Source organism: Tamandua tetradactyla, chromosome 4, assembly GCF_023851605.1.
Source record: "Tamandua tetradactyla isolate mTamTet1 chromosome 4, mTamTet1.pri, whole genome shotgun sequence".
NCBI lineage: Eukaryota > Metazoa > Chordata > Mammalia > Pilosa > Myrmecophagidae > Tamandua > Tamandua tetradactyla.
In genome coordinates this window covers 121687445-121712553 of record NC_135330.1, presented here as the reverse complement: position 1 = coordinate 121712553, position 25109 = coordinate 121687445, and the positions used below count along the sequence as shown (strand labels likewise).

Sequence of the window (25109 nt, the reverse complement as noted above, 5' to 3'; positions counted from 1 at the left end):
GAAAATTTTTGTGATGTTTCTTCAGTGATATGAATTTTAAATACTACAAAAACATGATCCATGAAAGATAAAATTGATCATTTGGATTTTATTAAAGTTTGAACATTTGCTCTGTGAAAGATACTGATACGAGAATGAAAAGATAAGCTGCAAAGTAGAAGGAATATTTACAAATAGCATAACTGTAACTAATAATAGGATTGTATCTCAATATGCAAATACTCTTAAAATCCAACAATAATGAAGCAAACAACCCAATTTAAGGTAATTGCCCAAAGTTATGAAAAGACCTCTCATCAAATAAGATAGAAAGATGACAGTTTCATGAAGGAAAAGATGTTCATCATTAATTTTTCATTAGGCAAATGAAAATTAAAACAACCATGCAATACCACTACAACTATTAAAGTGGCTAAAATCCAAAACAGCAATTGTTTGCAAGCTTTTGGAACAGCAGGTAATCTTATTCATTGCTGTTAGGAATACGAAATGGCACTGCCATTTTGGAATACAGTTGGCTGCTTCTTACAATGCTAAACATATTTTTCATACAATCCAGCAATCACCTTCTCATTATTTATCCAACAGACTTGAAAATATTTGTCCACATTATGATCTATATGCAAATGTTTATAGTGGCTTTATTCCTAATTGGCAAAACTTCAGAACAATCATATCAAGATGCCCTTCAATAGAAGAATGGAAAAACAACCTCATTTAATCTCTACTAAGTTTTTTGACTCTGGTCTTACTAACACTGTCATTATTTCTGACTTCTATGAGTCAGAGATTATCTGCTGGAGTGGGGTGCCCAAGCAGACACTTACAGATCCTGAGGCTTAGTTGTTATGTATTTGAGAATTTTATGAGCTAGTTGTTAAAAATTGGTAGCTTGAAACTAGCCATACAGGGAGCATTTACAATGCAGAAATAAGCAATCACTACAAATAAGGCCCTATCTGTACATCATTTTTACCAACCTCTGGAGATTCACAAGTTTGCCTAAATTGAATAATATGCACACTAGAGTAGAGACTCAAGTCTTGGTGTATTTGAAAGTAAAATTAAAAGATAATAAATTTCACCATCCCTTTGAAAAGTAAACAAATGTCATGGGGAAAATGGAAAGACTATAACATTTATCTCTTGCATCTATTAATGTGGCTCCAGTCTTTATTGAGCAAGTTGAGGACAGGAAGAGATTTTATCCAAGAATATGTGTGGCAACAGGCACATAACCATGCGATGACATTAATTTGCTTAAAATATATGTTGTGCCATTGTTATTAAGAAATTTCTGGCCAACTTCTCAAATAACATTGCATGTTTCCATGTGGAATGTTATCCTTCACTTGTTTTGCAAATCTTTTAAAAATGGATTGTACTAAAGAGTCTACCTGCAGTTAATATCTGATTACTGATCGCTTTTAAGCCCATCTCTCCTGCTTGCCATTGTGCTCTGCATTTGCACACGCTGATAAGAAATAATGGTTGGGTGCACGGGTAGTTCAGTGGTTAGAAGACCTGCCTTTCATGTGAGAGACCTGGGTTTGATTCCCAGACCATGCACGCAAAAAAAAGAAAAGAAAAGAAATAATAGTGTGCTATCTTCTTTGGCGTTGCACAACCACATAAACCCAGGCCTCAAGAGGGAAACCCTCATCCCAACCCCAAACCCTAACCACTGCCGAACTCCAAGCCAGTCTTCTTTCTCACAAGCCATTATATGAGTAATAACACCTTTTTGTATCCTCTTGCTGGGTGTGTAATGGCTTCAATCTTGATATCCAAACCAAATTTTGACTTTGTATCACTAAACACACATGTACAGATATTAGCATAAATGCACACACATACACAACACGTGTGCCTATGTGTGTCTGTCCTCTGTGTGATCTATGCACATTTACAGTAAACATATAAAATACGACAATGAACCTTGATAGGTAATCTAAAACACTATCATAAGAAATTTAACATTATTCTTGTTTGAAATCAAAGATATAGTTTTAAATTGGTGTTATTAAACATTTCCTAAGGAGAAAAAAATTGCAATACTTGTTTAGATGCAATTCATATAGCCATTTTAGATGCTTAAAGGCAACCAGGGAAAGATACTTTGACAAAAAAGGAAAGACGTGTCTTTCCAATACAAAAAACCTTCCCAGATACTACTGGCTTTCTTATTCTGCCTTAAGGCCATTTTTATTTTTCATTCCCCACTGTTTCTTCCTATATAATAATGAAAAAAATCTATCAGAAAATCAAAATATTTCCCATCCAATCCAGAGTCTATAGGAAAGCACACAGGAAATCAATTGAAAGAAGAAACCTGAATTCTTTGCTTCTCTCTCATCATCTCTGCTTGCTATCTCTTTCCCATGACTTGGATTTATTTTGGTCTCTGTTTATGACCACACATTAACCTTCACCACTGTATTTACCCAGAAATAGCATGGGACGAGGGGTGTAAAACACATTTCCCTAGTCACCTTTTTTTCAAGTTTTAATAGTTTATAAATTATCTTAAAGAGTAAGCAATAAGTATTTTGGCCAATTGATAAGTTATAAAAATGTTTTCTGATTCTGTATTTCAACATCATCTGGCTCCTTTGGAATAGTTTCATGTTCTAATAATTCTCACAATATTAGTAAAGAAAAACACTCACAAAAATATCTCTTTAGAGGAGGATATATTTGTGCTGAAATTTCTAGAATGTATGGCATTTATTTATTAGATACATCTCAGTTTCTGCCTGAATTCTACAGTTCATTGATCTTGTCACAGCATTAGCTATATTTGGTATTGGTTTTGGTTTAATACCTTCAAGAAAGATAAACTATTTCCTCATGAACTGAAAGTTTTTATGAGTACTTCTAACACTATATTCATTTCCCCCATTGTTTACAAGCAAATGTAAGACAAAAATCAGTTTGATTGTAGGCTTTAAAATATAATTTAGAAGGAATGTATATTCATTTAAAGGACAAATATAATTAAATTCATTATTGTGCTGGTTAGAAACTGTTGTATACTCCAGAAAAATCATCTTTAAACTCATTCAATATTGTCAGGTGGGATCTTTTTTATTAAGTTGTTTCCATGGAGATGTGACCCACCCAATTGTGGGTGGAACTTTTGGATTAGGTTGTTTCCATGGAGATGCGTCTCCATCCATTCAAAGTTAATCACTTACTGGAGTCCTTTAAGAGGAACCATTTTGGAAAGAGCTTCAGAGCTGACACAGACAAGAGACTTTTGGAGATTAAGAAGGAAACTCCCCTGGGGGACGACTTTAGAAATGAGAAGCCAGGAAAGAAAACTAGTAGAGGTCACCATGTGCCTTCCCAGCTGAAAGAGAAAACCTGTAAGTCATCTATTATTTCTTGAGTCAAGGTATCTTTACTTGGATGCCTTAGTTTGGACACTTTTATGGCCTTAGAACTGTAAACTTGCAACATGATAAATTCCCTTTTTAAAAGCTATTCCATTTCTGGTATGTTATATTCTGACAGCATTAGCAAACTAATAAAATTATCTGTGACAGCCTTTGCAATAAATATACGGCCAATAGAGGAAACTCTATAACTGCCAATGAAAGGGAATGAGCCTACATGGAGAAAGCTTTAAAATTTCACTGTACCCTTTTGCCTGCCTCGGTGGAACTGCTATTGCACCTCCCCTCTTACCCACGCTGGCCCATGTTATAACATCCTTACCTAGATCTATAGCAGAAGCCAAAGTCTCAGCACTTTCCGGGGCACTCTGATTTTGTATAATAAAACCCCACTTTGAAATGCCTCTCATATTTGATTTTAATTGCTGGTTTCTACTTTGTATGCAGTGAAAGAAGAGAACATATTATCTTTCCAGGTAGGTAGCTGAATTCATGTGCTATGTTTTTTTCTTTAGTTATGTATCAAACAGTACACATTTTTTCCCTCTAAAATCTTAGAAAATCATATTGTCATTTGCACGCCAAGTGCACTAACTTCTAGGGGGTAGAACACAATGATACAGATTCTTGATGCTATGAGCTCTTTATGTACTGCCTATAAGGCTTTATTCTTTTCAAACCAACAGATATTCATTTTCATCCGTGCAGCCAGAGTCAGTTTCATGTAAAATGAAGCCTCCTAAGAAATATTAACTTTTTAAGCTATTGGGTGTTAATGTAATGCTTAAAGGTAATTGGTCAGGTATGAAGCTAGCTCCTGAGGATTTTATGGTAAGATGATGGTCCAAACTGGGTCAGATACTGATTGTGATAATTCACAGTCCAGAACTTCTTTTCTATTATTGTTTCTTCCATCACTTTATATGTAATTACGTGATTTCCGATTTTCTGCTTCCATATAATACGATTACTAAACTGCATTTGAATAATTTTATAATCATGTATCCACGGACAGATTGTACAACTACTAAAAAAGAGCGAAAACATGACCTTTATTAAAAAATCTCTGATGCCTAGCACCTGGTCACAATTTTCATAAATCACTCAATAAATATTTGATGAAATGAATAAAATAATATATAAGTGACATTTTTGTAATGAATATAATAAAATGAATTATATTAAATCAGCTGCAGATGCATTGAAAGTGTATTAATCTGAAACCTTTCAAATTCTGTAATTCAAGGGATGTCGCATCTGTTAACCTGCTACTCTCATCATCATTATTATTATCATCAATAGTAATGTTATAATAAACAATCACATATCATCAAAGTCATATTTCTAGGGACTATTTTATATGCAATATCTCATCATAATTAAATTTTCGAAATGTATCAGATGCCTAAATATACTTAGTCTTCATTAAATTCTGCTCTATGAACATCTATTATGTATTGATTTAAAGGTTACAGTGGTTATACTGCAGATAAATAGAAAACTACCAGTCAGTGATACCTTGCCTTTGATCTGAGAGCTTAGGAAACTAGTTATGTTTTGCAGTGAACATATGAATTCAAGCTGCCACTAAAATGGACATAATTCAATATTGTAGGCAGGGATATAATTTAGTGTGCAGAGTATGAACAAAGATTTTGTACCATATAGCCACAGTTTAAATCTCAGCTCTGCTACTTCCTAGTTGTTTCTTAAGATCAGTATATGTCTATCTCTTTAGATGTTTTAAAATGTGGATGATTATAACATGTATGCAAACACAGCTCTAATTTTTGGAAAATGAATTTTAATATACCATTCCAATACTTTATTGGAATACCTTTATTTATCATTTATTTCATTTATTTCAATGCAGTAGCACAAGAAAATTAGCTTTATCCTTTTAACATTTTTGTATTATATTCATTCTTCAATTTACGAGCATTCTATTACCAATTTTGTGGAGGTGGTAGCATATAGAGAGAATTGTATAAACTTTAGAATTTGTATTTATTTAGAAAATGTTTATTGAAATTTTACTGTGTGACAGGCATTTACTAGAAATTATAAGGTCGTATGAGGCAACAAAGAGCTTATCATTTACGGATGGACAAATGAAAAGCAATTTAGTATTACCTGATTTAGTTATTAGATCTACAACGGAAAGCACAGGTCATTACAGAGAAACAATGCCTAATTTTGTCATTGAGGAATACCTTCTATAGGCAGAAATCCTGGTGTTTATTTATTCTAATTCTTCTCATATAAACCTTTCCAGGCATTAATTATACTAGCAAAGAAGATGCATTTAAAGAAAATCAAAGAGATAAATTATTTAACTAATGGAAACTAACAAGTATAAGGCAAGTAAGAAAACAGATTCCAAAACCCCGAAAGTTTACCAAAATAAATGACTTAGTGTTTTAACAATATGCAATTCTAATGGCCTTGTTCAGGATAGCATATAATTCAAGAAACTTGGGAGTCTAAAGTAATGGTGTTTCTAGGTTAAAGGGATGGGGGTAGCAAACAAAAAGACCTGGAAAAAAATCAATCACTCAGTGTAGATCTGAAATTTAGATTTAGACTTGCAGCCTGACCTCAGACATATTGCTAATATACAATGATATTACTCTATAATAAATTTGGATATCAATACTTACCACACCGTGCAGACAGTTCATGTGATGCAACTAAATGCTCAGAAAACAGTAAAACCACATAAAGGTAGAAATAACCCCTGAATTATGTTTTCTTATCAAGTGAGAACTGAGTGGTGCATATGCTATAAGTATTCATTACAAATGTATTTTATGCTCATCACCACTCACATCAAAGATTTTCTTTCGAAGATACATTAATTATGGAGTCAGCACAAGGACTTAAGGAAAAAACTACAGAAAGAAATTAAAAGACTGTTAACCCTGTTCTTTCATAACTATAAATAAATTTTAAAATACACTAACAGATGGACTCACATCAAGAAGGGTGCCTATAGTTTAAGATATTTGCAGTCAAAATGCCTGGTTCCAAAGCCTGATCCAGAATTTGCAATGTTTGACCTTGAGCAACACTCTTCATTTCTCTAAACTTCACACCCAATTCATGGAGCTGCTCAAAAGATAAAGGAAGAATGAGATGTTTGTGAAAGCCATTTTCATTTTCACGCTGTTTACCACACAATAGAGGCTCTTTAAGGACTCAATCATTTATTTCTTAATCAAATAGTGAGCATCAAAGGATTTTGGAACTTGAAGGTAGGTTGGAAAACAAAGAGAAAGGAAAAAACAAGGAGATATAGTAGGTAAAAGAAAAGATGAAGCCCTACTTTATATGTACTTTATTTTTTATTAATTAAAAAAGCAACAAACGAACAAAAACATTAACATATGATCATTCTGTTCTACATCTATAACCGGTAATTCATGATATCATCACATAGTTGCATATTCATTATCATGATCATTTCTTAGAACATTTGCATCAATTCAGAAAAAGAAATAAAATGAAAACAGAAAAAAATAAGATTATACATACCATACCCCTTACCCCTCCCTTTCATTGATCACTAGCATTTCAAACTAAATTTATTTTAACATTTGTTCTCCCTATTATTTATTTTCATTCCATATGTTCTACTCATCTGTTGACAAGGTAGATAAAAGGAGCATCAGACACAAAGTTTTCACAATCACACAGTCACATTGTGAAAGCTGTATCATTATTGAATCATCATCAAGAAACATGGCTACCGGAACACAGCTCTACCTTTTCAGGCAGTTCCCTCCAGTTTCTTCAATACATCTTGAATAATAAGGTGATATCTACTTAATGTGTAAGAATAACCCCCAGGACAACCTCTCAACTCTGTCTGGAGTCTCTCAGCCATTGACACTTTGTCTCATTTCACTCCCCCCCCCTTTTGATCGAGAAGGTTTTCTCAATCCCTTGATGCTGAGTCTCAGCTCATTCTAGTATTTCTGTCCCACATTGCCAGGAAGGTCCACACCCCTGGGAGTCATGTCCCACATAGACAGGGGGAGGGTGGTGAGTTTGCTTGTTCTGTTGGCTGGAGAGAGAGACCACATCTGAGCAACAAAAGAGGCTCTCTTGTGGGTGACTCTTAGGCTTAATGAGATTAACTGAACATTAGAGCTCAGAGCATAAATTGAATGATTCAAAGGAGTGCCCTGGATAAGACACTCCCTGGGATTACTTGTGTTACAGAGTTTGTCTTCAGTGCAGATGAATATGTTACATTTTATTAACAATGTCTAGTTAACACTATAGACATTAGCTAGGAATTTAGATCGTTGCCTTACTTTTATCTTTGGGTGGAATGAGTAGAAAGATTGATGAATCAGAATAAAAATATCCATCCAGTGATATAACTATCAGTTTTAAGACCCTGATGAAAATAATTTTGAAAGTTTGGCACTATGGAGATCTCTAGAAGACGTCCACTGACCCAACTCCTGAAGGGAAGGTCCATTCCCTAGTGGTCCACTGGATTGGAAATACAAGTACTTGAAGGGTTTGCAGAATTTCAACATCTCTGACAGATTTCTTCAGTGCTAATATGTTTATTTGGGGGAATATTTATAATCGGAAGAACCCAGATAATTCCGGAAAGGAAAAGTTTTTCATCTTTCTAAGTCAGATAAAGGACTAGTTTGTTCAAAGGACAGCAACTTTCACCCAAGTAGATCCCTCATCACAGAGCTTTGGGAATGTTTACTATCTATTTAAATAATTATAGAAGGAATATTTTTATATTTCACTTGGTAGCTTTAGGATTCAGAATGTAAAGTTACGCTAAACTACATATTTAAGGTTACATCATCTGAGTTTCTTTCCGAAATTTTACGAACATAGTTTCACTAATCCACCAAATTCAGTAGTCATTGATAAGGGTACGTTGTTCTTCTTTTTAAATTTTTATTATTTATTTTGATCTTGTCGTATATGTAAATAAATAATTAGGTAGTCATCCAAGTATATACCATGTATATTTGCTTCATGTTATTATTTTAGAAGAAAGAACAGAGAAAAGAGTTAAGAGAAAGAAAGAAAGCAAGAGAGAAGGTGAGAAGAAGAAAGGGAGTCTTTTGTGTACAGAATTAAAGCTGGAACTCCCTCACCCTCTTTCCTTTCCTGCTTCCACAAGACAATCGACATGTTGAAGGAGTGCGCATCATTTCCATACTGAGACATCATTCTTAACCAAGAATGCTTAAATACTCACCAAATGTCAAATTCCTCAGCATTTAGCTTGTGTTATCCTTGGCCTCTTTGCCTCCATTAGATCTGAGTTTGTTGGAAAAATAAGAAGTTCATTTTCTGTTCTTGGATGGATGTTGGTAAAAGGTAGAAAAAGTCACATCAGATGGAGAGTGGGGCAACTGCCTTTTCAGAACAGACAGGAAATTTCATAGCTATTTTCTCAGACTACCCAGAAAGCATGATGGCTCTAGAATTTAGAGGGTTACATTAAGGGAATAATAGTAACCATGTGAAAATCAGGTATCTTAGATTATTCTTTCAAAATTGTCATTAGCTAGCAAGCTTGGCATAGGCAAGAAAATTAACTTTTCCCCAATCTCTTCACCTATAAAGTTACAGGCCGCATATGAGTGTTCATCGACCTTTTATAGCTCTAAAATCATACCATCCCAAATGCTTGAACTGTATTATCCCTTAACAATGGGAAAGAATATAAAGTGCAAAAAGCTTTGATTATATTCCCCTTGTGCATAATCCATAAAAAGTCACTAATAAAAATGTGTTTTCATATTAAGCATTAGATTATTTGCATTGTATCTTGAGACCAAAGCAATTATATTTATAGAAGCAGGGCTAGAGAAATGTATTAACCTGTAGCATTTACATGTTGCATTTCGCATGCATATTTAAAAGGGGGTTAGAGAGTTTGCATTATATGCCTAAATGTATCCTAGGATATATTAAGCAGATAAAAAGTATTGCAAAGTCCCTTGAGAGATGAGAGAAAAAATATGGAACTTTTAAACTTTACCATCAGGAAATCCCCTGATACTGTGTCAAATTTTAGGGATACCCAAATCAATAGGCCATTCCCTTGATCTTGAGGCTTACTCTCATGAAGTGTGTATAGGTAGCAGAGAAACCTAGCCTACCTGTAGGTATGCCTAAGAGTTACTTCTGCAGGACGTCTTTTGTTGGTCAGATGTGGCCTCACTCTCTCTAAGCCCAACTCTGCAAGTAAAATCATTGGCCTATCTCCTACGTGGGACATGACATCCAGGGGTGAAAGTCTCTCTGGCAACGTGGGAGATTTCTCCCAGAGATGAATCTGGCCCTGGCACCATGGGATCAACAATTCCATCCTGACTAAAATGGGGAAAGAAGTGTAACTCATAAAGTATCAGTGGCAGAGAGAGTTCAAATAGAGTCGAGAGGCTGCTCTGAAGGCTGCTCTTATGCAAACTTTGGTTAGACATTGCTACCTATCACAGCCTGCCAAACGCCATCTAGGACCCTTCTGGCCAATCCTAAAGAATACATAGGGCAATATTTAAGATTCTTCAAGAGTTCTATGCACTAATGTAGCTTTCCAGAGGCCTACAACCTCCAGATGGGTCACTGGACATCATGGGTCCTGAAACCTAGAGGGCCCAGTCTTTCTAGAGCACTGGATACTCCCATCTCCCTACCACATATTGGTGACAGACCCTTCCAACATGAGAAAGTTAGAATGGCCATAATCCAAACACCCCTAAAGAGAGGGATATAAAGATCAAAGGTGATGGTGGAGTTATACATTGAAGGTAGGATTTAATGAAGGAATATGATTGCTGAATCATTAAAGTGATATCTCTTAGTCTCCAATATCTTAGAGCAGCTAAAAACCTAAAATTGTTGAATTGTAACCCATGTCAAACTCGAAAACATGTTCTACAACTAACTGTGGTGCTGTGCTTTGAAATTAATTGTTTTTTTGTATACATGTTATTTTTCAAAAAAAGTCGATTGGTCCTATATTCTGGAGCAGCTAGAAGGAAAAATGTGAGAGGATCATATGGTAGCCCATGACAAACTCTGGGATCTGTCCTGTAACTATTTGTTGAGTCCTTTGAAAACTATTGCTTTTCTATTCTTTACTTTGCATATAAGTTATACTATACAATAAAAAAGTAAAATATATATATATACTATACCTGTCAAAATTTAACATTGCACCCGGACCATGCACGCACCCCCCCCCAAAAAAAAGACATTAACATTGCATATCTCAATAAATAAAATGTATTAGCCATGATGTTTCTTTGTACAATATATTCCTAACCATATTTAGTTATGGTGATTCTAATTTTATAACATGTTTGATTCAAACCCATTTATGGTCAAAACTGGAATTCAGAACCATCTCTAAAATGATAATTTAGGCTTTACCCTTAAAGGTGGTAAATCTTAAATCTTATTACAAGGTGACATTGCACTACTTGCAAACCATTAGGTAAATTCACATTTCTTTGACTATTAGCCGCAAGTTGAAGTTCACTATCACAGAGGAAAGTATAAACCCTTAATTCACACTGTAACTCAGAATAGAATTGACAAAATAATAATTTTAAAAACTCAATCATTCTTTCCGACAGAAATACATACAATAATGATCAAACTGAAATAATAGAATAGAGAATTAGATGTTAACCATTAAATAATACAGAGATGACCCTTAAGTTAAGCAATTTAAAATTAATTTTGACACTTTATCTGACATTGAAATGCATCTACAGCAAATATTTTGCATAGCCATATGTTATAATCGTTGGGTGATTGTATCTTTAAACATTTTTAAAAAGATAAGTTGCTCAGAAATAGTTCCCCAGAACATGCATCTATTCAGAGACCTCACCCATTTGAACAAAAGCTTTGCATTTAAAAATTTCCCTCACATTTTCATTCCAAAATTCTATTCATTAATTAAGTTTAGGAAGTAAACCACCTTTACTCAACTATACAAAACTTTCTCTTGTCATTGATTTCCAAAATATGTTATTATAAAGGATAGCAGAGCATTTTAATATTCTCATTAAATAAAGAATGAAGGTAAAGAACATTGTAATGTTTTCAAGATTAAAATATGGGAACAGTAACATCATTCTTTCTTTTTAAACTGAAAGAGTATATCTTACCTTATGATTATAAGGAGAACTTATGAAGTAAATGTCAGCCATACGGGGATACTGAAAATTGCTAAAGAGCCTCTGCGGTCTTGATGAATCTATCTAGAACAGGAAAATTAAATAGCACCTGATTACTCTTTGGTAAGACTGGGCTCATCTGTGCACACATTTAATTTATGGTTTTAATTTACCTTTAATATACAATATAACTTCCAAGGATTTAATATATCACTTGTCTTTAATAAATCTGTCATGAACGTGAGATAGTCTTATGTGATTTTTAGAGGCAGCTTGGAGTATAAGAAAAGATTCAACTAAATCATGGTTTTTAATGCTCTCAAGATGTATAAAATATGCCCACAATAATATTTCAGTATTTAATTGTGACATTTGCCTTGAACGGAGAAGAGCAAAAGAAAAAAAAAACACAGCCCTTAGAATTTCCTATATTAGTATAATTTACCAAGTCAGGACATATGACTCTTGAAATGGCTAATCTTCTGAACATTCAATTTCAAGTGATTGGTGTTTACAGAAAAGGAGCGCAATGCAGGAATATGAAAAGACATGAAATGTTATTGTGAGTTTCAAGGACAGAGTTAAAAATATGCAATCATGAGCTAAAAGTTCACCAATGTCTGTTATTCTGATCACATACTCTGTGTTATCTACATTTAGAACTATTAATGTTTTCAAAAATCCTTTCTTTAATGGCACGTCAAAGACATACCAGCTTTGCTTTCCATTTTAAGTATTTAAGAAAATATTCCTAAGATGAAGTTCACAATTTCAGAAAGCCTCATGTGCAGTGATCTGTATGCTTTACTGATTTATCTTGCTTCTGTACAATGAATGAAATAAGCAATGTAGCAAATTTTTACTCACTATTTTTATTTTTATTTATTGGCATTCTGAGATTTGTCCACTTATTTGTTCATATCTAGCAAACAAAATCAAGCATATAATTTCCATTATAGTTAAAATCAGGGAGTAGGAAGTCTGTCATTTTTATATTTTCTTCCTTAGTTAGACTCGCCATGGAACTTATGTTTAAAGACCTTGATTTAATATGAGTACTGAAAGAAAAAGTTGAAATAATTGCTGAAGAGCGTAGTACAAAATCATTCGTAAATTCTGTTACCTAACTGAGAACAAGGAGCCATGTAGTTTTGGGATTTTGCATGGGTTCAAAGTAAAAAGACTAGTGTATTACATGCTACAAAAGCTATAAAATGATAGTACTTTTTTTCCCCAGAAAATAAACAAGGTAAGTAAGTTAATAAAAGTTATAAATTCCCTGTGCCATGGTTGTCTATGTCATTTGCTCCTCCATTCTCACTCAAGTAAAAAATAAAATAAAATAAAGTAGTAAAAACTTGCAATTCAAGTTTGCAATAAATTCTCAAAAGGAATTGTAAATTGAATTACAAACTATAGATGGTTTACAAAGCATTCTCTGTTTAGCAACTGTTTGATAAATTATGTTACATTAAGTAGGAACACAGCGTTTCCCTAATAATTATCGTCAAATATCAAGTAAACCCAAAGTAGTATCAGGAACAAAAATTTGCTCCCAATTGCATGTGATTGTTTACTGTATATCCGAGTCCACTAACGTGTTATATCAGTCTGAAACAATGGACTTCACTTGTTGAAGAGCTGTGTCTAAACTACTTATGTGACTTCAAACTTGAGAATGTGTTTTCCACTTGCCAAGATACAATTTCAAAATTAATAGAAGCACATAAAGAATAAAGTATCTCATGAAGGACAATAAAAGGCAAGGCTAAGGAAACAGACTGACTGGGTGTTGATCTCAGCTTCTCACTTTCTCTTTCTATATGACCTTGGACTCAGGACTCATGCCAGAGTTTCCTCATTTGTAAAAGAGAGATGATAATTTCTACTACACTGGGTTATTGTGAAGATGAAATAATTAATTTATATGAAGTGCTGGGAGCAGAGGCAAGCATATTGTAACCGTTTGGTAATATTATGATATGACATATTATTCAAGCAAATATAAATGTAATGATTCCTAAACCATTGGTGACTACCTCATATATTCTGTTTCTAAATTACTGGTTTGATTTCTTGTATTATTTATTTATCAATTTTAGTCCCCATTTAAATAATAAGGGAAGTTTGTTCGAAATTGTAAAACATGGCATTATTTAAGTGTATTATATCTAGAAAATTCTATAATGCAATGCAATTGTCAAGTAATTGTTTTCAAAGAAATTTGAAATTGGAAATATTTATTTGGAAAAATTTACATAGTGACTGCTATTAAAACGCAAAAATCACTGAATGGTTAAAGCATATTGAACATTATTGGCCCAAAAGAAAACAAATGAGAATTATGTGATCCTCTATTTCTAAACCACTTTCTATTGAAAACGTATTTTTAAGGACCTACATTGTGCTCTTGAAAATAACCTGTACTTGAAAATTAGCTGCAATGAAAGAAAATTACATTCCACCAGAAAGAAGTTGTGTAAATTATTTATGGAATGTGGGTATCGTATAATTTATATTTTATTCAAAATTAAAGATGTGTTCTTGCTTAGTGAAGAGAAATTATTATATCAAAGTTTCTAAAATAATCTATGTACATGTTAAACATAGTTAAGAGTGGAAGACTAAAAAGTTTATGTGCTATAATAATAATTATAAAAAGGAGAGAGGGAAAATATCAGGGTATTAAATTATGCATTATAAAATCAACCTTATCATCTAGAATTCAATGACAATAGCAATAATACATTCATAGGGGATACATTATTTATTTATGGCTATATGAAATGCAAATTTTCTAAAAAAAGAAAGTAAATACTCAATATATTACTATTAATTGGGATGTAAGAAACTTAGATAGTTATAATACTAATTCAAATTAGATTAGTCCAAAGTCAAAGCCAGAATACATATTGCTCTCTTTAACAAAACAAACTGTGGAGTCAGGCTTTTCCCGTTGACATAGAGTTGAAGTCAAAATGTTGGCAAAACTAACCAACATTTGTAAGCAAGTATAGGCATCGACTGTAGTCAGGAGATTTACTTAGGACTAAGGTGGTCATGGTACACTGCCCCAAATTCCCAGAATTTATAAAAATGTCAGGAAAGACAGAAAGATGGAGAAAAATAAGTGTGGGGAGAGAGAAAGAGAGAGAGAGATACAGAGACAGAGAGGGAGGGGGGAGATAGATAGATAGAGAGGGAGAGAAAATTTCATCATCAGTGTGGTCAAATTTTGAGGGGTGCAGTGTTGAAATTTTGGGAAACTATGTGATTTTCTTTCTCAATAGCCAAGTGTTTGTGTGTGTATGAGCATGCATTCCCTAAAAATAGGAGAGTCTAACAATCAATTATTTCGCTAGAGCTCTGCTAAAAAAAAATATTTGGTGACCTTCTATTTATCTCTTACCACCTAAAAGCAGAAATAGAAAAGAAATAGTGAGGAAGTAGCTGGCATTTCTACTGAGTTCCTTGGTCAAAAGGAGTGAAGTATTCAAAGAGCTGGTGAATACCCCAGAAACCAGTCAGGCTTCAGCTGCCTTGCCATGTCTTTCAAAAGCTGTCCTCCAGGTGAAGGGTCCCAACAGCATGAGCTTGTAGGATGCAATAATGGCAGCAGGAGGCAAAGATCTGTGAATAAAGATTGATTGAATTGGGTCTCCACAGAGAGAAACATGGGGGGGGGGGCTCAAAATAACTCACGCATGAATCCACTGATAGAGCTAGGACTGGGATTAATGCCGCACAGAGGAGACTTAATGGCCCATCTGTGACAGTCAGGGTGAGTATAGGACAACAAAGTAGAATAAAGCAAGTGCCAGTTGGCCAAAAAAAGACAGTTCTTTCCCATATTTTCCCCTTTCTCCTCAACATGATGGAAGAACTTAGAATTAGTAAAAGGGAAGCAGTTTCTCAAAGCTAATCATATGACCCCCCCTTCCTAATCCAATCATTTAGAATTCCAGAGGAAGGTTTATCTGGTACCTGGACTTGGAGAAGAAAAAAAAATCTGTTTAGAACTGACTGTATTTATCTTGAAAAACCTTGAAGTCACCAGAGATTTTTGGAATCTGCTCAAGGAATAGTTTAGAAATAAAACAGGGATTTTTGACAGAACATGATTAAATGCAGCAAATGGAATAAAATGTAATATTTCACTATTTCCCTTAATTAGAGGTGCCCCAATTAACTGGCCACACTATTTAGAACATTAAATTATACCTATGATCATTTTAATAGAGCTCTATTACTTCTACTATATTGTAACAGTATTTTACATATCTACCAGACTAATTTATTAATTATACCTATAGAAAGCTTCTGTATATTTAAAGGAAGTAGTATAATAAAAGCCGTATGTGAAAATAAGGCTCAAGTAGATATTGTGTTTCTTCCTGAAGCCACAGAAATGTCGCAGGTAACACTATCATGGTCAATAATTTCCTGATAGTATTTTAGAATTAGAAGACAGTTTATAAATATTTTATTTTTATTTTATATTGAACAGAAACCCAAAGAAGGGGAAGCATTAGAGAAAGTTCCCAAAAATAAACCCTCCTTATCTAGTCAAGAAATACTTTTTGGCAAAGGAAAATATGCTTCAGAATGTTTTTAAAAGTGACTGTTTTGGCTAATAATTATTTTATCAATGAGGGCTTTTTCTCCTCAAAAAGCACCCTCAACTCAAATATACAACTTTTCATAGTTCAGAAAGCCAAAGACTGAACGTTCTGGAAACTTAGTAGATAGCCCCATGATCAGGGACACTTCATAATACTGAACAAGAGAGTGGACACACGTTTTTCTAGGTAGCTTGCTGGTAGCTTTCTATGTAGCTTGCTACACTGAAAGAGAAAGGAGGATTGAAATGCCACAAGATGAGTGCACACTTCTTTGTGGAAGAAGGATAACTAAGTGCCAGATTTCCAGAAACACCTCAGAAACGCTTTGAGAATGTCTGAGGTCTGTTTGTACTCATTTGGGGATGATCAGCCCAGCAGATACATAAAACGTAAGAATTTTGGTTCATAATGAACCATAAAATTAATTTATTGATTTATTCATCTATGCAATGTTGTTAGTTCCTCACTGTCCCGTGTTATAATTGTTATAATCCACATTTTCAGAATTTCAATCTAGCCTGGTTTAGCCAAGTGTCCAGATTTAATACTCTAAAAAAATGTCCTCTGAAATCCCTGCTCAGTTTCTACATGGTGATCCCAGTTGGATTTCTTTGCCCTTGAAATTCTAGTCTAGAATTCTTTGCAGTTAGGTCCTTGTTGATTCTTGATTCTTTCTGGGTACCATGATGTTTCTTTAATTTCTAGCTCCAGGCTAGAATAAGAAAAAGAAAGTAAAATAAAAGAACTATCCGGTCTTTCTTTCTCCCATCTGATTTCTTTACTTCATTCCCTGAAGCCACATGGTCAGGTTTTGGGTTTTTTTTTAAGTTGGAGAATCATGGTGGGAACAAGAAAAGTGGGTGTTCCCCTTTCCATTGCCAGTTAGGTATGTATTCAGCCTCCTTCCAATGAGCAGGTGCATTTCATCAGCAGCTATTTTGGTGCTGTTATTATACCTTCATCTCTTCTCAGAACACTTTTTCTGTATGCCCATCCTATTAACTGATCCTCCCACTTCCACCTTTTGAAGACACAAGAATCTGCTAGATGAATTTGGGGACAAACAATTACAGAAATTTTGTGTTTGCATGTCTGTGTTTATTAAATTCCTCTGATAAGCCAGAAAAAGAGTAGTGTTGTAAATTAAAAGATGGATAAAATGCAAATTGATACAAATACATTCACGTTTTGCCTTTATTATCTCATTTCCCTGAAAATGTTTAGGCTTTAGTAATATCCAGTGGGTTTAAATTATTATTTTCTGTAAATAATAAGATAAATTCCCTATATACACTATTTTGTTGACACAATGCTTCATTTAAAATGCCATACTTTTGAATTATGATGTCTTGATATTGTCTAATAATCATGAAATGATAAGCTATTTAAATAAGTTTATGGTGGTGTCTTGGTTTAAGTTAATGGACAGTTGTAGTTTGAAGAAGAAAAAAGTTTTCCATTGTTGGGAGAAAGAACAGTATTTGGTAATTGAGTACGGGATGTAAACTCAAATGAATCTTTGGTTCTCGCTAAAGAAATTTTCAGGAAAGGGTGAAGAAATCAGGTTTTGTGTGCGAGGATAATTAGGGACTCAGGTAGACGCTATAAATAGGCAATCAATATAAACATTTAAATCTCAGAGAAGTCTAAGAGAGAAACACAGATATGTGAACCAGTATATAGGAGGCATTTAAAATTCACAAAAACAGGTGAGTTCTGAAGAACTCCCATTTCTTCAGAAAATGGGAAGAAATGAGTAAAGGCCCGGGACATGGGCGCTAAAATGGCAACAACTAGTGATCAGGTAGAGTGGCTTATCCTCTTTTTTAATAAGATTTTAATTTGGATCAGTTTCTAGGTCATAGTATCTTAAACAAAATAAGAGCTCTGATCTGTTTTAGGGAATCAGTTCATTTAATTTGAATTTTGTCAATTTTCAAAATCATGATCATGTTGACTTTATCTTATAAACATTTATTTCATGTTGCTTAATTTTGGGTTTATTAGCTATGTTTCACTGACTAATCCCCTCAAACTTTTGGAGCCTGCAATTATATATCAACAAAATTACTATATATTTCTTTATAAAACATAAATGTTTTAGATATTTTAATAGGCAATTTAATACAAAATAAATTTAGGATTTAATATAAAATCAACATATTGATTGATATTTTAAATTTGACAATTGACAGCAATTAAATAACTGAGCACATTTTTATCCAGATGTTGAAGAGATTTATTTTTAAAAGTCCTTATAACATGTTTAGAAGCAAGTCCACAGGAATATTCTATAATCACCTCACAATTGTGGTGAGGGATTCTGAGAGACTGTGATGAGCAAGCAAGAAGGAAAAAATATATTTTAACATTGGGGATGAGGGTGATAATATAGGCCAAACCTGTAGTGGAAGCAAAGTTGACATTGTGAGGTAGATTATTAAACAGCCTCCTTTTGAAATGACATGAATAGTTATTTCAGAAATTCCCTATGTTGGGTCCATGTCACTGATAGAAACAGGAAACCCTCAGATTTTAATGGCACTTCTAGTAAACCTTTATGGACTCCTCCAAAATAAATACTCATGAAGTTCAGGGTTAAAGAAAAGATGAGTTTTTATAAATGGAGCTCCAAGCTGAGTATCTCTAAGTAGCAATAAAATGGGTTCTACCATTTAGCTCTGGAACCTGTCTTATTTATTTGACAGATCATAGGGTTTCCATAGTTAATTTTTTTTTTTTTTTTTTTTTTTTTTAAAGAGAGAGGGAGGAAGGGAAGGAAAGACAGAGAGAAGGAAGGAAGGGAGGAAGAAAGGGAAACATCTTTTAAACATTTTCTTGTTTTATTGTATTTTGTTTGTTTGTTTGTTTTTTACATGGGCTGGGGCCGGGAATCGAACCGAGGTCCTCCGGCATGGCAGGCAAGCACTTTGCCCGCTGAGCCACCGCGGCCCGCCGGGTTTCCATAGTTAATTTTTAAACAATCAACAATATAGATCAAAGTCAAATCAAAACTACAGTCCTCTTCTTCTAGCCTTAAATACTTGATAAATTCCCACGGAGTTTCCTACTTTATGTTTTACTTCTTGTTATTTAGAGAAAGGAGACATTCAAAGTGATGGGTTTTGCATCTAGCCTTGTGCGGAGATGGAACACTCTTCTAGACAGGTGAAATTGTATGTCCACTGACTTTCATTCCTTTTAGACTATCTTTAACCTTCTCTAATACTTACGAATTCCTCTACTCCATATCCATCTGATTTACAAATCCTAAACTTTCATTTTATTTGAAAATAAAAAAATGATTGGACACATTTCTCTGCTATAGAACATTCTAGAAATGATGGCTGATTGATATTTTACTAACACTTCCCGTTTTATTTTTATAGCATTGAACTTTCTTCTTATTTTAATGGCAAAACAGCCTCAGAACAGGAAACACTGAAAATCAGCACTGAGTGCTAAGATGATAGGTAAGAATTTATTTTAAAGTTCTTTCATCCAAGGACGGGATATAAGATTGACTAATTAGGAGAACACTGTAGCAAAATTCTTCAGAACAGTTCAGTGAAGGAAAAGCAATTCACAAAAGCAAATCACACTAATTAAAAATATGAGCTATAACTTAACTAGTTTAGGTATGGGCTTGTATGTATATGTTTCCTAGATTTGGTAGGTAATGATAATTGCAACAAATAAAATAAACATTAAATAAGCAAGAAACACACCCAGCTAAAATTGGAAATGGATTCTGTGCTTAATATTTGAACCATAGTTGTTTTTTTTCCTCTGAAATGTATTTCTCCGTCTACTATAAAATTTTCCTATAAAGAAAGCATAGTAGTTGACAATACACAGTGTTATAATATTTTTAGGTTCATAGAAAGTTTTAAGGAAGGTTTCTTTTGGTCAATCAAATTGTGAAACAATAAATCAAAGAGTAATAACGTTCCTTATAAAATCACTGTAGCTTCATTTTGCTACCCAATAAAATAGTATATTCTCAATCTAAAAGGAAAAGTTAGCAAAGAGTGTAACATTAATGAAATGTACTCATTTTCAAAGTTCAATCCCCAAAGAGAAATTCAAATTTTTAACATTTAAAAAATATATTTCCAATTATAGTAATTTGTTTAGTGCTACAAATATTGGATAGCTATATGCGTATTGTTTTGGACACTTTCTTTTTCAGTTAGCTGCTCTGATTATCTTCAAGACTAATATATTAAGGTATACATGTAATTATTCCATGCTATACTAAAGCAAGTTCCTCAGAGAGGAACAATTCTATCACTGTAAAAGTATGTGTTTAATTTTACATAGGTGTGACTAAATTATGGATCATATTAGAGGGTTTAATACAATAAATCTCTTAGAATATAGACATTTCATATAGATCATACTATGATTAAAAAGTTTATTTTATCTTAAGCCCCTTCTTTCTCAGACCGTGATTTGCCAGTTAGCAGAATTATAATTCCATTAACCTAGAAATAAAATTTATCATTGAAAGTATTCTTACATTTTAAAAACAGTTGTTAAAATATTTTTAAATGGCTTTGACTTAATACCAATTAGTAGCCCCACCACTTTATAAATGTGCCTGTTTTAAAAATATTACAATTGTAATTACCAAATATTTTAATACTTGAAATAGGTAGTAAATATTACAAATTGTTATATTAATTCACTTACAATTGTTAATTGTGCTGGTTTGAAAGGAATTATGCCTCCTAAGAAAAGCCATGTTTTAATATAAATCTCATTTTATAAAGGTAGAATAATCTCTATTCAATACTGTATGTTTGAAACTGTAGTGAGATCATCTCCCTAGATGATGTGATTTAGTCAAGAGTGGTTGTTAAACTGGATTAGGGAATGACATGTCTCCACCCATTTGGGAGGGTCTTGATTAGTTTCTGAAGTCCTATAAAAGAGGAAACATTTTGGAGAGGTCGATTCAGAGAGAGCAGAACGATGTAGCCATGAGATGCAGAGAGTCCATGAGCCAGCAACCTTTGAAGATGAAGAAGGAAAATGCCTCCTGGGGAGCTTCATGAAGCCAGAAGCCAGGAGAGAAAATTAGCAGATGATGATGCTGTATTCGCCATGTGCCCTTCCAGCTGAGAGAGAAGCCCTGACTGTGTTCGCCATGTGCCTTCTCACTTGAAAGAGAAACCCTGAACTTCATCGGCCTTCTTGAACCAAGGTATCTTTCCCTGGATGCCTTTGATTGGATATTTCTATAGACTTGCTGTAATTGGGACATTTCCTCAGCCTTAGAACTGTAAACCAGCAACTCATTAAATTCCCCCTTTTAAAAGCCATTCCGTTTCTGGTGTATTGCATTCTGGCAGATAGCAAACTAGAACATTAATAATTTTTTTTAATAGCTTCATTGTTCTTATTTTCTATTTTTATGTGAATTGTCTGTTTATAAACTGTTCATTTTTAAATCATATTTGCTTTATCTTTTTCTTTTAAATTTTAACAATTTTTCATAATATAGAAAGAATAGCCCTGGTGGATTATAAGTATTGGGTGCATTTTCTCTCCTCAAAACCCCCAAGCATATTCTTTTATCATTTTCTGATATTTGCATACTGAAGTCAAACTGGATATTTTTGTGGTCATCAGAATTCATTTTGCCTCTGAAATTTTATATATTCATTGGGATATTTCTTCTTTTTAGTTGCTTTCTATAGGTCTTTATTAGTAAATAGTGTTCACTCCTTTCTGCATCTTAAAAATTTCCTGCAGTTCAGAAATAGTTGTCTTTTAACCTATATGCAAACAATTTAAGAAAAATTTTATCATTTCCTTACTCTTAGATGGTATTTTATTTCTTTCATAGGTTTTCTCTAGTCATTTTGGATTTCTTGTTATTTGGGGTTGAGTTTTGGGTGATTTTCTTGAGGGGACTTTCTATAATGCCAAATATGCATTTTCTTATGCCCAATATCAGTTTCTTGTTTGACTCCTTCATTTTTGTTTTTTTAGCTTTGTTGGCTTTCCATTTATTTTAATTTACTTATCATCTTTTCATTTGTTACTTCTGGAATTCATAGAATTATTTAAATGGTTATATCAACACCCTTTAAATAACCCACTTTTTACTTTATCAAAGATAACAATGATTTTCTGGCTAATATTTCTTTATATTATTCATTTTCAGAAAAACTCTCTGATTTCCTTCATTTTCCACCTTTACTCAAAGCAGCCTATTTTCCAGTACCCCCAACAATGACTAATTATCCCATCCACTTTTCTTTTACACAGTTCAAAAAAATGTCAATTTTCTTATCAGGGATATTACTAATTTGGTAATAGTTTACTAACCCAACTCTTATTCATAACTCTGAGACAAAATTTGTTTATTGAAACAAAAACAAGAGTTTTAGAGGCATAAACCTAATTGTGCAGAAAAAGCATCATTCAGATGTAATAAAGCAGCTGCTACCTGCTTTGCTTAAGGATCTTATCAGCACACATGGCAGGGCCAACCTTCATTTACTACAATTAAGTGTTCCTATCAAACCCTATTAAAACTCATGACTCAGACCAATAGGCATACATAAAATGCAAATCTGTATAATTGCAATAAGACATTTAATAAGTAGAACTCTGGATATAATTTCATGCAGTACTCTCTAATTTTAATAGCCCACATACCTAATTAAATAGCATCCTGTTGAAATTACTGAATGCAATTATTTTAGAAGCACTCAATTGACATGGTATAGTCACTAGACACATCTATTTAATTTTGATATTAGTGTCTATTTTATTTTAGAAACATCAGTTTAGGGATAGTGAGAACAGTTTGGTTGTCAACTTCCTCAGAGGCGAGGTCTGTACTCATGCAGGTGTGGCAGTAGAAACTCAGAGGAATTTAAAAGAATGACAGGGAAATGCATTTCTATTTCCTTTAGATAAACTAGGGGAAACTAAGTATTTTTGTTCAATTTAATGTAAATAGAGGGAAATTAGATAAGTACGAAGAACAATGTTCTCATTTCAAAGGAGTTATTCTGGAAAACATGAAACTAGCAGTTGGGCCCTGTTCTAGTTTTCTAGCTGCTAGAATGCAATATACCAGAAACAGAATGGCTTTTAAAAAGGGGAATTTAATGAGTTGCTAGTTTATAGTTCTAAGGCTGAGATAATGTTCCAATTACAACAAGTTTATAGAAATGTCCAATCAAATGTATTCAGGGAAAGATACCTCAGTTCAGGAAAGCCGATGAAGTTCAGGGTTTCTCTCGCATCTGAGAAGGCACACAGTGAACACAGTCATGGTTTCTTTCTCGGCTGGAAGGTTACATGGCGGACATGGTGTCATCTGCTAGCTTTCTCTCCTGGCTTCCAGTTTCATGAAGCTCCTTCCCGGGAGGTGTTTTCCTTTTTCATCTCCAAAGGTCGCTGGCTGGTGGACTCTCTGCTTCGTGGTGCTGCAGCATTCTCTGCTCTCTCTGAATCTCCATTCTCCAAAATATTTCTCTTTTATAGGACTCCAGTAAACCAATCAAGACCCACCTAAATGGGTGGAGACATCTCATCACCTAATCCAGTTTAACAACCACTCTTGACTAAATCACATCATCCAAGGAGATGATCTGATTACAGTTTCAAACATACAGTATTGAATAGTGATTATTCTACCTTTATGAAATGGAATTTTGATTAAAACATGGCTTTTCTAGGGGGCATACATCCTTTTAAACCAGTACAGGCCCACATACCATTTGGAGAATAAGAGAAGAAAATGAAAGCTTTATGACTTCTAAAAATCAACAAAAAACAAATGTTTGCAATATGAGATTTGAAGAAATGAAGTGGAAAGATTAAATCAATTATAGATGATGATTACTAACTGATGTCTTTGGAAAGACCTTGGTATGCTTTTCCTATATAAGTTGGAAACTTAAAATCAAAATAAAAAGAGCCATGTTTAGTTTTTTTTGAGTTGTGTCCCTGTAATAATATAAATTCACATATGTGTGTATTTTGGCCATTTTCTTAAGCTATACCAATAGTATGAATTTGTTTCAGAGTATGTTGTTATAGCCAAATATCCTGGATATTCAAAAATCCATAACAGTATATTTCCTTATAACTTTGGGGGACAAAACAATCTCATAGCTAATAGTACATAAGAATTAAAGGAATTTATATTTGTCTTGAAGAAAATTGAAATTATAGATCTTGAATTAATGAAAGTTCAATTTTTAGGAGTGTCTGTGTGTGTGTATATGTGAAGCTACCTATCTACTTTTTTCATGATTTATAGTATGAAAAATAACTTTCCACAAACTGTATCCAAAAAGTAAAAAAAAAATATAACCACAGCATTATTGTACACTTTATAAAATAAAGCTGATACACATTATACCCTATCTAAATGTCTTTGAGATGGTCAGAAAGTAATCTGCACTATCCGAATGCTTTCTTTTATTTATCAGATGCCTGCAGATGTTGAACATGCAAGAATTTAAAAATAAAATGAAACTGGCAAATATAGCTCAACTTATGTTTGTTTTAAAAATATAAAGATCTTCAAATTACCTGAAATTTAAGGGAATGTTGGGTGCCATTTGTTGTGGCTTTGTTGTTGTTTGCCTAGCTATGGGACACAAGATGCGAGTAAGCACAATGTTCTTTTATTTTCTTTGCAACTTGTTCTCAAATTCCATATCACTTTATTCAGAAGATCAGAATAAAATAAAAACAGTTATTTAAAAGTTACCTAAGTAATTTTTCCGTACCATATTATAAATGAACAAAACGAGACATAATATTGCTAAATGTCGAAATTTATAAGTGTTTACTGTCATTGAGAAACAAGACAACAAGAAGCCGTAGTGGAGCCAGATTCAGATGCATAGATGGGAGTGGCTGACAGAGCG

At 33.5% G+C, this 25109-nt stretch overlaps 1 long non-coding RNA gene across 1 annotated transcript in view; it reads left to right on the top strand.

Moving 5' to 3' along the window:
* The first annotated feature begins 3188 nt into the window (after window positions 1–3188).
* Window positions 3189–25109, top strand: part of LOC143679319 (uncharacterized) — a 74796-nt gene continuing 52875 nt past the window's right edge. Inside the window, exons 1-2 of the long non-coding RNA XR_013173649.1 lie at window positions 3189–3368; window positions 19593–19676. This is a non-coding gene — a long non-coding RNA (uncharacterized LOC143679319). The remainder of the gene's footprint in view (window positions 3369–19592; window positions 19677–25109) is intronic.